This window comes from Thermobia domestica, chromosome 5 (assembly GCF_964235325.1).
Source record: "Thermobia domestica chromosome 5, izTheDome1.hap1.1, whole genome shotgun sequence".
Classification (NCBI taxonomy): Eukaryota; Metazoa; Arthropoda; class Insecta; order Zygentoma; family Lepismatidae; genus Thermobia; species Thermobia domestica.
Genome location: NC_137458.1, coordinates 37,392,741 through 37,406,228, shown reverse-complemented (window position 1 = coordinate 37,406,228; position 13,488 = coordinate 37,392,741).

The window sequence follows — 13,488 nt, the reverse complement described above, 5'->3', positions numbered from 1 at the left end:
CATTAAATCTGTAAGATGTCAAATAATAAAGTCTACTTCTGCTTATTTTCAAGTTATTAATGTTGTTATTTTCTATCTTCATAATCAATGTTCGAAGTGGAAAAAGAGCAGAAGCAAATGTTTCATTCGATTTTGACTCGACATATCGGCTATCTAAACGTTGAAATATAGTGAAGGGTATGTTGCCTGAAAGCTTGCATTTCTATTTGCATAACAACTGAAAACCATTGGAAAGCTTCTCTGTAGTCACAGGGGAAGGAATATGCAGAGTTTTTGATCCCCCGCCAACAATTTTCTGAAAAAAAAATACCCTTATGTTGTATTATAGAGAATTATACACGAAAATACTCAAAAACCGAGTTTTTATATTAACAATTTCCTGCGGGAAAACTCTCGAGTCCCCCACTAGACTAAGGGGCATTCCAAACCTCCGGAAGATCCGCCCCACACAGCAGACAACCTCTAAATCCCACCATGCTGAAAACACGATATTTATATGCATTAAGGCAAGAAGACACACACACACACATACATACATTAGAAAGAAATAATTCAATATACACATCAACGTATCAGCTAGATGAACTTCTTTGAAGAACCTCATTTTAAAAACAAAAGGTAGGAAAAAGATGACAAAAATTTCGGTGTTGTCAACTTGGAAATTATTTCTAAATAAGAAATAAAATCTTTACATGCAAAGGTATTCATCAGTTACTGTGTATAAAAATGGATTTATTCGAGATATTCAGCATCTACTCTGCAATGACTGTATGTCTTGATCACTGAAAAACCAGATGCGGTATGCCATACCACCGCATACAGTCTCACTTTGACCACTGTAAGACTTACTGTATATTCTTACTTAAAATATTTGCCTACCAAGTTAAATATATCTTAAAGTGTCTTAAGTATTTACATGGAACGTAAAGTAGCTACACTTACAAAAATCATTAGATCATCTTTCAAGACAAAATTCACAACTTACCAAACATAGCAAGAGTCACTGGTTTTAGAATATATAATTATGTACGAATTAACTCTCTTTATCACAAATAATTATGAAAAATATCAGAAGGGAAGACAAAAGGAAGCGAAATACTGGAACAAAAGGAAAGAGCAAATAGGATTTTGACAACTTGTGGCGCCATACTGCTGTGTCACCGTCAGAATAAGAGAAAAAAAAACAATGCGACGTCACATTGTCTCATCAAACATGAATTAGGGCTAAACCAGGAGCCTTTTTGTTAATAACACAGCGTAGTTCAAAAGCGGTCTGGGTGATGAATAGTGTAGGCATTGCGATGACATTGTACGTATTTGGTTTATTAAAACTTCCGCCGCTACCATATCTCAAATGATGATTCCATTGTTACAAGTAGACATATGGAAGCTACTGGTTACAATTCAGCAAATTCTATTATGCATGTTGTTTTAGGCTTAAATTAGATGATTGATTTCTCGCTTTTTCTTTTCTAAAGCTAACTTCCTATTTACACCTTTGAGATAAGTTTTTAGATGTGTTAAAGAAACCGAATTGGAAGTGAATGCAACCAGATATGACCAATAACGACAAGCTGATTCTGCCTTCACTGGAAGATTACTAGGAGTTTACCACGGTGATGTTTGTTACAGCTCGATTTTGGTGTTGTTTGTCACGGTATTGTTTTTGCTGATTTATCATATCTTGTAATCACGAAGATTTACACAAAATCGACTCATAAGCTAAGGGTTGCCAGATGGCTATATTTGTCATCTCATCACTAGACCCAGGTATTCCGTTATTATTGACAAGTCACTTACCGCAACTGAGAAGCTTCCATGCGCCACGGTCTTCATCTAACCTCTTCGCCTTCACGTACGATTTTTCTGTTTTGATATTGTCCATCAATTATAGCCTCCTTCGTTTTCTCTCTCTCTTTCCTGTCACGACACCCTCTAGCAGTCACTAATGCCCTTCTTAGCCCATGTTCCAACCAGTTTCTCTCCCTTTGTTCAATATTCTCTAATATGTAACATTATTCTTTCTTCCCCACCATTTCTAATACCCTTTCATTCGTTTCCCGCTCGACCCAGCTTATTCTCTCCATTCTTCTCCATACCCACATTTCAAAAGCTTCCAGTAATTTTTCATCGCTTTTGCATAATGTCCAGCTTCTGACCCATAGATACAGTCCCACAGATAGATAGACCACACGAAGCATTTTATAAGTCTTTTTCTCAACTCTTTATTCAAGGTCCAACAAATAGTATTTTCTTCCTTCTAAAGGCTTCTTTCGCCATTCCTCTCTTTGCTTTTATTTCACGTTCACACTTCATATTGTAACTAATAATACTACTCAGGTATCGAAAACTAGTCATCTGTTCTATTTTCTCACCTCCTACTTCTACATTTACACCGACCCCTTTGTTTCAGTCGCCATGGCTTTTGTCTCTCTGACATTTATTTTCACCGCATATTCTTCACAACCTATCCTCAAGTTTTCTAACCATCTTATTGATTTCCTTTTCTGATTCCGCAATAAGTACCATATCATCTGCAAACCGTATAGGTACACCTAATCATTCTCGATCCTACCGAAATAACGTCTTCACTATGTAGACTCTCTTTTACTCTCTTCTAGAGGTATATTAAATAATATTGGCTAGAGACAGCACCCCTGTCGAACTCTCCTTCCAATTGTACTTTCCTCTGTCATTTCCACCCCTATTCTAACACTTATTTGTTGGTTTATATATAAGTTTCTTATAAGTCTTCCATCTTTTCATTCCAACCCAATTTCCTTTAGTACTCTCCGCAACAATTCTCAATTCACTTAGTCAAAGGCCTTTTCTAGATCAATAAATACCACATACGTTTTTTTTTCTCTTTTTCCATAAATCTTTCACTGATTACCCTTAATAATTCAAATGCATCTTTTTTATCCCTGTTTCTTCTGAACCCAAACTGTTCCTCCTCAACTTTTTCATTTGTTCTTCCATACAACTTTCTGCTCAAAATTCGAAGTATAACTTTTGCTGCATGAGATATGAGGCTAACATTTCTTTGAATTTTATTTCTTAGTAGTCGGTATCATGATCGTCTTCAGTAAATCTTTTGACTTCTCTTCTGTTTCATATATTTCATTGTAGATTAGGAACAATTCTTTCTTGCGCTTGTCTCTCATATACTTAATGAATTCGATTGGTATATTATCTATCCCGGTTGCTTTTCCATTTTTAATCTCGGATATAGCTTTTTCAAACTCATCCCAAAGAATGCTAAACCCTTTATCTTCCTCGCAACATCTAGCCTACACCGCTATCCCTACTCTCATATAAATCCTTAACATATTCTTGCATCTTCTTAAAACTTCACTTCTCTCGCTGACTATGTCTCCATTTTTATTTTCTACTGCCATGGAAATACCCCCTTGTTTCCTCTAAAGTTCCACAAGTGTCACCTCCTTGTACATTTCCTCATATTTCCCAATTTCTTCTAATTCTTCTATGTCCTTGCATTTTCTTTTGTAAAATTCTCCCTTTGCTCTGTCTATTTCCTTTTGTAGCTCATTATTTAACTTCTTGTACATCTTTTTGCCCTCTTCGGTATCAACCGGTGTCCATGCCATTCTTTCCCTCATTTTTTTTGTAACATCTGTTTTTATAGTACGGATGTAAAAGTTGATCACTAATGCAAAGAAAAGAACAAATAATAAAGATAAAAAACAGTATTAAGGAAAATAGGATTTAGGTGCAAAAATAGATCAATAAATGGGCGGAAAGACACATACATACAATGTTCAAATTCACACTGGTTACAGACCAGCGAATATTATACTGATACGGGTGAGACTTTTTTTTTTTTAGAATAATATGAGCAGGGCACGTCAATGTGAATGTAACGTGCCAGATGCATGTAATCTTAGCCGGACAGTCTAGAGAAATGACCTTTGGGTAAACCAAGAAGGAGGTGGGAGGGTAACATGATCCACGATCTTACATATGAGTAGAAGCGAGTCCGACTGGATTGGCTTAGTAGCACTAGATAAACTTCATTGTAGAGTTTGTATTTCCGCACAGATGATCATCTGTAGTGAGTTACTGTTATAGTTGACTATCTATTACAGATTATAGTTACTATTGAATCTCGTTATCTTATATAAAGAGTAATTAATTTTATATTAAGTATTAGAATTGCTTTGAGACGAGAGCTAAGGCTGTCTTGTCTCAAAATATGTCGTGAAAATTGTTCCTTGTCTTGTGGAGAGAGCTCTGTTTATCAAATATCTCCTCACTAGAAGTCTGTCTCATCAAATATCTCCTCACTAAAATTCTGTCTCATCAAGATATCTTCTCTCACTAAAATTATGTCTCGTCATATATTTTCGCAATAAAATTCTGTCCCGTCATATATTTTCGCACTAAAATTCTGTCCCGTCAAATATATACTCACTAAAATTCTGTGTTGTCAAATATTTCCTCACTAAATTTGCCCCGTCATATGTTTTCTCACTAAAATTCGGTCTCCTCAAATATCTCCTCACTAAAATTCTGTCTCGTAAATATCTCCTCACTGACATTCTATCTCGTCTCGTCTCGTGAAGAACGCTATTAAGAATCAAAGATTTTACGCCTGTCATTAACCGTGAGCAACCTTATAGAAACCTCTACATTATTCTTAAATTCCATTCCAGTTTTCAACTTCAGCTGAACTAAGAAAGTTAAATTTCTTTTTATGTGAAGCTGTGACATTCTGATTTCAGAACATATTTACTTTTTAAAATATCTTTAAAAGTTGTCACAAGTATATTTTGTCCCAATATTTCACTTTTATATAATTTTTGACCGGCTTCAAAATTTTCTGCCATTGAAACGGTTCCGCCTTGAGTAAACGCCTTTCATTTTGATGTCATTATTATACGAAAAAGCAATAGATAAGTCACGATCTTCTTTTTCTTGGAAAAAAATGAAGTAAAAGGAGTAAATTACTATTCAAAGTTCCGTGATTGTAAAGGGTGAAAAAGCAGAGGAAGATAGGTTCTGGCGTTCTGCAAACAATAGAAGTTAAGTGGTGTTGTTTGCGCCTTGTCCAGTTCTCGGGTGACTTGAAAAGATCTCAGCGTTAGCGGGGAAAGGAAACACATCAGTGTCAACCATATTACAATCTGACAGCTTCACTTTGTTGTTTACTGACTCCATTTTCTAGAAGCTTTCATATCAAAATGGTGAAGTTCACGCAGCAGACATCAGGGACAAAATGGTGCCACTCCATTTCGATAATAACTTCTTTCTGCATACAAGAGACAAGAAGTTAAAAAAAAAAAAAAAAAAATGACATCAATGCGTCTGACGTTTTCACTCCTTCTAACGGTGTGTATTATCTGGTTTCCTTCGCTATTAGCCACGTTTCCATGCATATGTGACAAGTAGTCATCTTCCTGTTTGCACTGTACATATAATGTATAGATTTACGTGCTATAAAAATGCCATAGCTGAGCCATTTGCGAGGGATTTTTGTGGGACGTTCGTTCTTTCAACTAAACACTGCTTTGTTTGTCCTGTCTTTTCCCCAGTTGCTTTTTGTGATTATCACGTTTGTTCTCAACTGTATCTATTTCCTTTCTAATAAAACCTTGCTGCACATCATCATATTTATCTTTTCCTGTTCTTCCGCTCTAAATCACTCATTTATCTTCTCGTAATTATATTGAAGTGGAAATTGCAATTGATTTCGTAATTAGTTTCAACAGAACTGATGGTTAAAATAAACAATTAGTTTTCCAACTATGTAGGATCCCGCCATCGTTACCTTTTAGTCCATTGATTTATATAGGCAGGCGCGGTTACAAGGGGAGGGCCTATAGGGGCTATAGTCCTGCTTGACGCTCAGGTATACACTGGATAAAATGGGCTTCAACCCTGCTTTACACTGGATAAGGCGACAAACTATGGTTTAGCCCCTTCCTTGATCATATCCTGGATCCGCCACTGTATATGGGGAATATCTTTTTCTGTTTTCTTTGAACTTAACTGAAATTCTTTGATTTTATTTGATTTCTTCTTTTTAACTCTATTTATCTAAATGTACTTCACGAAAATTAAAGTTCGTTCTGTTGAATTTTAATATTTAATCAAATTTAATTTAAGTAATAATTTTTAAATTTATACATAGGGCCTATAATCCACTGATATCCAAAACTTAAGCACGAGGTGACCTACGACCTGAATATACCAGGTTGTATGAGTCTCGGTTAGGGTTAGAAATACAATACATGAGGTAACATTATAGTCATGTATTCATATAGTGTCTAGTTCAGAAACAGAGTGTCATACATGATGAATATGAAAATCAGACATATCCAATGTCGAAATTATGTCCAGAATACACCAAAGAAGAGTACAGTAGAGTAGTCACATAGAGACATCGTATGGAATATGCCCGCCTCGAACAGCAACATACGACTGACATCGACGTGCTATACTGGAAGCAATTGAGTTGAGTTGAGTTGATTTTGAGTTTAACGTCCCTTTCAGCAGCGAGGCTATATGAGACGGGACCTATTGATTAACGTGGAATCCGAACCGCATAAGATCCCGCCGGAAATCGAAGCCGGGTCTCCCACGCCAAAGGCGCGTATGCTAACCCTTAGCCACGAAGGAACTCATACTGGAAACAAGATTACTTAGCAGCTCTTGTGGGATGGCCTACCATTCCTCCTGGAGGACCCGTCGGAGTTCTGGAAGAGTACTGAGTGGAGGTAGACGCTCGGCAACACGTCTCTCTAGAGCATCCCAAGCATGCTCAATGGGGTTGAGATTCGGGGAGTACGCTGGCCACTCTATTCGATGAATACCCTCTTCCGCAAGGAGGGTGGCCACGGCAGCTGTACAATGTGAACGACATTGTCATTCATAAAACGAAACTCTGGACCCACAGCTCCACAAAACAAACGAATATGACGGAGAAGAACATCATTGCAATATCTGGCGCCAGTTAGAGTAATCTTTCTACAAACCGCAACTGCTGGCCCAGACCATGATTCCACCAACTGGTTTGTTCGTTTCCACAATGTTTTCTTGGCTGTACCGAGTGCCAGATTCACGATAGGTATACTGTCGTCCAGAATCAGATGACAGACAAAAACGGCTTTCATGAGAAAACATTACTCGACCCCAGTCCTCGTCCGACCAGGTAATGTGCTCTTGACACCATCGCAGATAAGCCCGTTTGTGACGCAATGTTATCCACTGGTTCACGAGCATAAAGTCCTACCGCGCGTAATCGTTTGGTTCCAGATTAGCGCGGTACACGTGTCCCTGTGCTGGCATGAAGTGTCCCTATGCATCGGCTATGCAGAGGTTTTGTCGCGCATTTAAAACCAAATAACGGTCTTCTCTAGGGGTAGTATATATTGAACGACCACCTTCGACAGGTCTAGCACCATTTCCGGTCGTCTGGTACCTTAACTACACCCTTGACACTATACTGTGGTGAATTCCCAATTCTTGTGCCACGCTGGTTACTGTCCGCCCTTCTTCCAATTTCCCGAAACTGTGACCACTCTCAAATTCCTTCAAATGCTATCTTTGTGCCATACTACCAATGCACGCTTACTTACTGTTCCGACGTCCTTCAGAAAACAGCAGCAACTGATTGCCTTCTCACTATGTACACGCACACCAATTGCACTAATTATCCTCACCGACTACTGCTAAACTCGTATATGCCATTCGTGGGCAGACTAGGTAACTCTGCTATTGCTTTCCTCCGTGTATGACATTGTTTTGGTCGTAAGCACCAAAATGGGTACATTTGTGGGAAAACCACATCCGTGCTTAAGTTTTCGACATCAGTGTAGCTGAAATGACCAATCTCGGCACAAGGAGATTTGGTTAAGGGAAAATATTTGAACTCCTTTCCCCACCATAGGATATGCATTTCAATGAAATGTAAGGATTAAAGAAACTAATCAGATATTATATTTTTTATATTAATTTTGAACCCTCTACTCCTCCTTCTAAGATACGCCCTTTAATCAAAGTAACATATAAACACAGTTCGAGGTAGATGATATCTATAAATTAAAATGCTAGGTTTATATGTTTGTCCGCAAACTTTTCGACAATATCGAAAACCATAAGTGCTAGAAACGTGACGTTTTCACTGGTCGATTCCAAATTTTGTGTAGATTGGGCAGTTCTCATTCGATGCAACATTTTAGGGGCCATTTTGAGCCCATAAGATTAACATTGTTGCAGGCCGAAACTACGGTGTTAGACAACCAGTAGAGAAGTTATGTATGGCGGGTTGACGGACATTGCAGGCGCTTTGCTTAAATCTGAATGGCAAAATCTATTGCATGCTGGCGACGCAATGAGGCGTACTAGGACGGATATGAATTTATTAAAAAAAATATTTGCACATGATATCGTGTTACTTCTACAAATTTGCTACAAACTCACGCCAACATCTATACATAGCTTACTTCCTTTGTTAGTCTCTTATCCTTTACTTGTGTGAGTAAACAGACATGCACAGTGGGAAGGAAATTCATGGTCATAAGAGAATGATGCGCTAAGTTCACAGCGCAGTTTCAGCTAGTACATTAAAAAAAATCAAATGGTTCAGTTGTTTTACCGTGATTCGATTACACGCAAAATCAGTCTTACTTTTGTATATATTAGATCATGCAGTCATTTTGGATAAGCTAGAGACAGAGGCTAGCTAGACTTCAAGAAGGAAAAATGTAAACTCGCATAATGTTTAACTTTATTTAAAAGAAAACAGAAATAAATAATTCCTCACATATCATAAATCAACGGCTTAAAAAGTAAAGATAATATTGAGAATCAACGCCGTTAAATATATGAATACGTTGTCTTGAGTAATAACTCTATGGTTGCTAAATAAAAACCATTCTTTCAAAGCTTTTTTAAAAACCAGATGGAACTCCTTCAAATATCGCTAAAATACAGATTTTCCCAAAAGTAACTACACTGAGAAAAATCCGTTATCCGGATAGCAGTATATTGTACCAAAATACGGTATCAATATGTTTACTACGGAAATCTGTACGGAACATATGCTATCCATATGCTACATATGTATTGCCTTTTTCTTGCTTATATGTTAAATCATGCCGTTGCAGGATGTCTGACATCTAACGGTCTTCTATATAATACATGCATATACGTATGTTACATACGTCAGTTATATGTTATATACGTCCATCTGTATGTGAGATTCTGATGGTCTATACACAATTCTTTCTTTCATACGGGAAGTACGTATAGATGAAACACTTATACGGAAATCATTATAAAACATATGTTTCCAGTTATACGTTGTTGCAAGATGTTACATATAGTCGTAGGTTAAGAGGCCTCATCACTGCGAAATTAAAATACGCTAATTTTACAGTAATTATGTGATATCTTCAAATAGATAAAATATAATCGAAAAGTGGAACAAGAACTCCCTAGACAATATTATTTTGCGTGAAATACCGTTATCATTACTCATTTATCTGCTTTCGATTTCCAGCCATTTAGAAAATCGGCATTTATTTTCGCGTTTCTAAATAACTGCAAACGGAAAGCTACTAGGTGACTCGTGATAACGGTACCTCATGCAAAATATCATCGTCTAGGGAGGTCTTGATCCACTTTTCGATTATGTTTTATCTATTTGAAGATATCACATAATTACTGTAAAATTAGCGGTATTTTAATTTCGAAGTGATACGGACTCTTAAGTCCAAAAACTACAAAATTTATGCATGTAATTATGTATTCATGTACGCCACGTACTTTTTTTCTTTCTGTGTAGGTGATTTGAAAAGTCAATAACTTTTTTAAAGAAATTTATTCTACGAGAAACAAACACACACACACACACATGATCATATATCATACGGAATTTTTTCATTACTTCTTAAAGACGATATTCTTCAAGTCCTTGCCATTTTCAGCGTTGCACATTCTTGCTCTTATTCTGTGGTGTATTAGAAGAACGTGGGTTTCTCTTGTTCGTGGCAGATTAGTTACAGATCCATGCTGTCGAAAACGTGTAATTAGATTGCGAATAGTCGCCTCTGAGGGTTTTTTTTTTTTTCTTTTTACAGTGAAACGTCTGCGATATAGCCTCTTTGAGTAGCTGTAATTGATCGTTGGTTTCCAAAATAAATAACCAAAATTGAGACTCTTTTGCTCAATGCTGAATTTCTCCATATCTTCAATTTCTTCAAATCTGAAATGGAAAAAAAAAATAGTAAGAATCTCCAAGTTTCTAGTTTTCAACTTTGAAAGAAAAACAAAAACAAAAATATTAATTATTTTAAAAAAGTTAAGTTTTAAAATCATTTAGTTACTTTAGGAATACCCACATGAAGAAGCTTTAGTCATATGAAAACATTTTTCGAACTTTGAAGGTACTACAACTTTTCAATTCTCTTGCCACACATGTAGTTTTCTTATCTGCTATTAAACATAAAACTCTACCTTATTGAACTAAAACTAACCATTAAGTCTTGCCTTGGATACTGAAATTGCAATACCTGAATCAATTTTTCTTCTATGATTATTAGAAGAGAAATGCAGTGCTATTACTACAAATGCTTGTTATAATTGGGGAAATGTTTTAAGTTGTGTAACGTTGCAGAAATGACTTGAATATCAATTCCAAAATAATGATCATTTCCGTTTCCACCCGAAAGTCAAAAAGAGAGAAGGAATTTATGATAAAGAAAAAATAAAATATAAACAAATTGTAGATGTCCTAGAATGGTAAAAAAAAAAAAAAAAAAAAAAAAAATCTATTGCCAATCCAAGGGAAGACAAACAAGCGATTCCCATTTTCAACCGCAATAAGGTGCCAAATTCGAATTCCGTGGTCGCTACTATATGTTTTTTTTTTTTTTAATTTTCTCGAAGTACCATTAAGAAAATTCTGAGACGGTATCTTTAAATTCAGGCCTTGTTCACTTTCTTCTGAAAATCCATTTCCTAATTGTTAATAAATTTATTTCCAATAGAAAATGGTATATTAAATCATTTTTTTCATGAAACTTCTTTCAATAACTATATAAACTTCGTGATTGGGAGTCCTCTAGACATTGCACTGTGGTTCAATTAAGAGTGTAATTATGGATTTATTTCAATGTTATAATTTTGTCATTTGAAAGCATTGAAGATGCATTTATTTCTGATTTGAGATTTTAAATTTGTCTTAATCTTTGCTTTCTCTACATAGACTATTCTCTACAAATAACGCAAAACACTTTCTTATAGATATCTTACTTAATATTTTTAATAACATACAAATCGAATAGTAAACATTGGGTATATACTCGTAATAAACTGGGGGCACGGTGGTTCAGTGGCAGAGCGTTCATCTAAGGTGCTTGGGGTCCCTGGTTCGATCCCAGCTCGCGCCGTATGCACTTTGTGGTGGACAAACACCGTGCTCGTGGGTTTTCTCGGGGTTCTCCCGTTTCCTCCCACTTTCTTCATTCCACCATTTCACTCATCTCTCATCATCACCGTCTCCTTTAGCCTAACCGGCATAGTCCTGGGACGTAAAACTTAATAGGGATGTGCACGAGTCGAATCGAGACAGAATTTTCCTGAGAAAATTCGAGTCGAGACACAGCTCTTCCAATAAAAAAATATACGTTTTTCGAGTCGAGACATCACTTTTACAGCACATTTTCCAGACGAGACAGCCTCAAATCTTGTCTCGTGCGCATCCCTAAAACTTAAAGATTTCATTTTCATTTTTTCGTAATAAACTTTAAGTATTAATTATTGTTTTATAGAGGAGGCATCAGGAGATGGTTCCTGAAGTTTCTTATCACGTGCGAAAAGAAAATGGAGTCCCTACTTCAGTGTTAGGGTAACCAACTACGGTCACTTCGTTTTACAAAAATAAGAAAATTGCCATTATAGATGCACCGAAAAGCCTTGACACTGAGTAGTGGCAAAGCCGCTGCGAGCTTCAGTGACCTTCTCTTGCTGACTCATCTATAAATTGCTGTAACCAGCAACTGGTGCACGGTTACCTTTTAAGTACTTAATATTTCAATATTAGTCAAACATGAGTCACATGTAATTCCGATGACTAGACCATTTTCATTAGTGGTGGGCACAAAAATCGTTTTTTTCGATTTCCGGTTTTCAGAAAAACCGAAAATGTTTTTTTTTTTGGAAATTTTCAATTATCGGCTCAGTTTTTTTTATCGAAACCGGTTTCAGTTTTTCGAAAACTGGTTCTGTTTCTGACCAGAATAATGTTTCGTTGTTTTCCAGAAACCGATTCTGTTTCCACAGAAATAGTTTTGTTTCGGTGAAAACCGAACCAGTTTTTTTAAGGAAACCGAAACCGGTTTCGTTGAAAAACGAACCGGTTTTGGAGAAAAACGAAAACGATTAGGTTGAAAAACCGAAGCGGTTTTTGGAGAAAACAGAAATGCAAGTTTTTCAGATTTCGGTTTCCGGTTTTTGTAAAAACCGGTTTTGCCCATTCCTAATTTTCATATACACCGGTGTAGTACCTTTTATTTTCTTTTATCGTAGCTGTAAGTACCCATCATTGCCCAGGCTTGAAAACCTGGATAAAAAAGATAGGGAAGAAGAAGAATGTTTCGACGTTCTAGAAAACTCCTGGTTATTAAACATTTCTTCTTGCTAAGATGCCTGGTCTCTGTAAGCACTTAGGCACACCCTAGGCTCTAAACTTTATCCAACTCTCTAAAACATCTGGTCATTGAAAAAGTACCTATCCTATAAAAAGCAACACTCTCAATTACTAACTATCCTAATTCCTTGTTATTCTTAAATAAATCATAAATCCAATAAACTTCTCGTCTAGTCTAATTCATCAATATACAGGGTGTCTCAAAAGTCCCCTGACAGGATAATTCTGTCATTATCGGAGTTACAACAAAATGTAACAGGGGAAACCGCCCCCAAATATGATGTTTTTCAATATAAAGTGAAGGAATGTTTTAAATTGGACGAGCCGTTTGGGCTGTACACTCTTTATGCGCCCAATGTTAAATGGAAATGCAATATTGCCATTTACCTGGACGCACAACATAAAATGAATGAGGGCCAAGTTTGAAATGGGGGGCTGGCCATCTACACGTTGGCGTAAAAAACTAACTTCATTCACTTATGTTGTGGGTCCAGGTAAATGGCAACGTTCAATTTTCATTTAACATTAAGCACATAAAGAGTGTACATACAGCCTAAATGGCTCGTCCATTTTTTTAAAATCCTTCACTTTAGATGGAAAAGATCATATTTGGAGATGGTATCTCCTCCTACATTTTGTTGTAACTCTGATAATAACAGAGTTATCCTATATCAAGGAACTTTTAAGACACCCTGTATAAAGAAAAGCAGTTAGTAAAAGACATTCCTTACATACACAAATTTATTACACTATATTAAGCACTCTACCTTATCTAAATGTTTGATTTTTTTTTTAAGAAAAACTATTAAACTGAA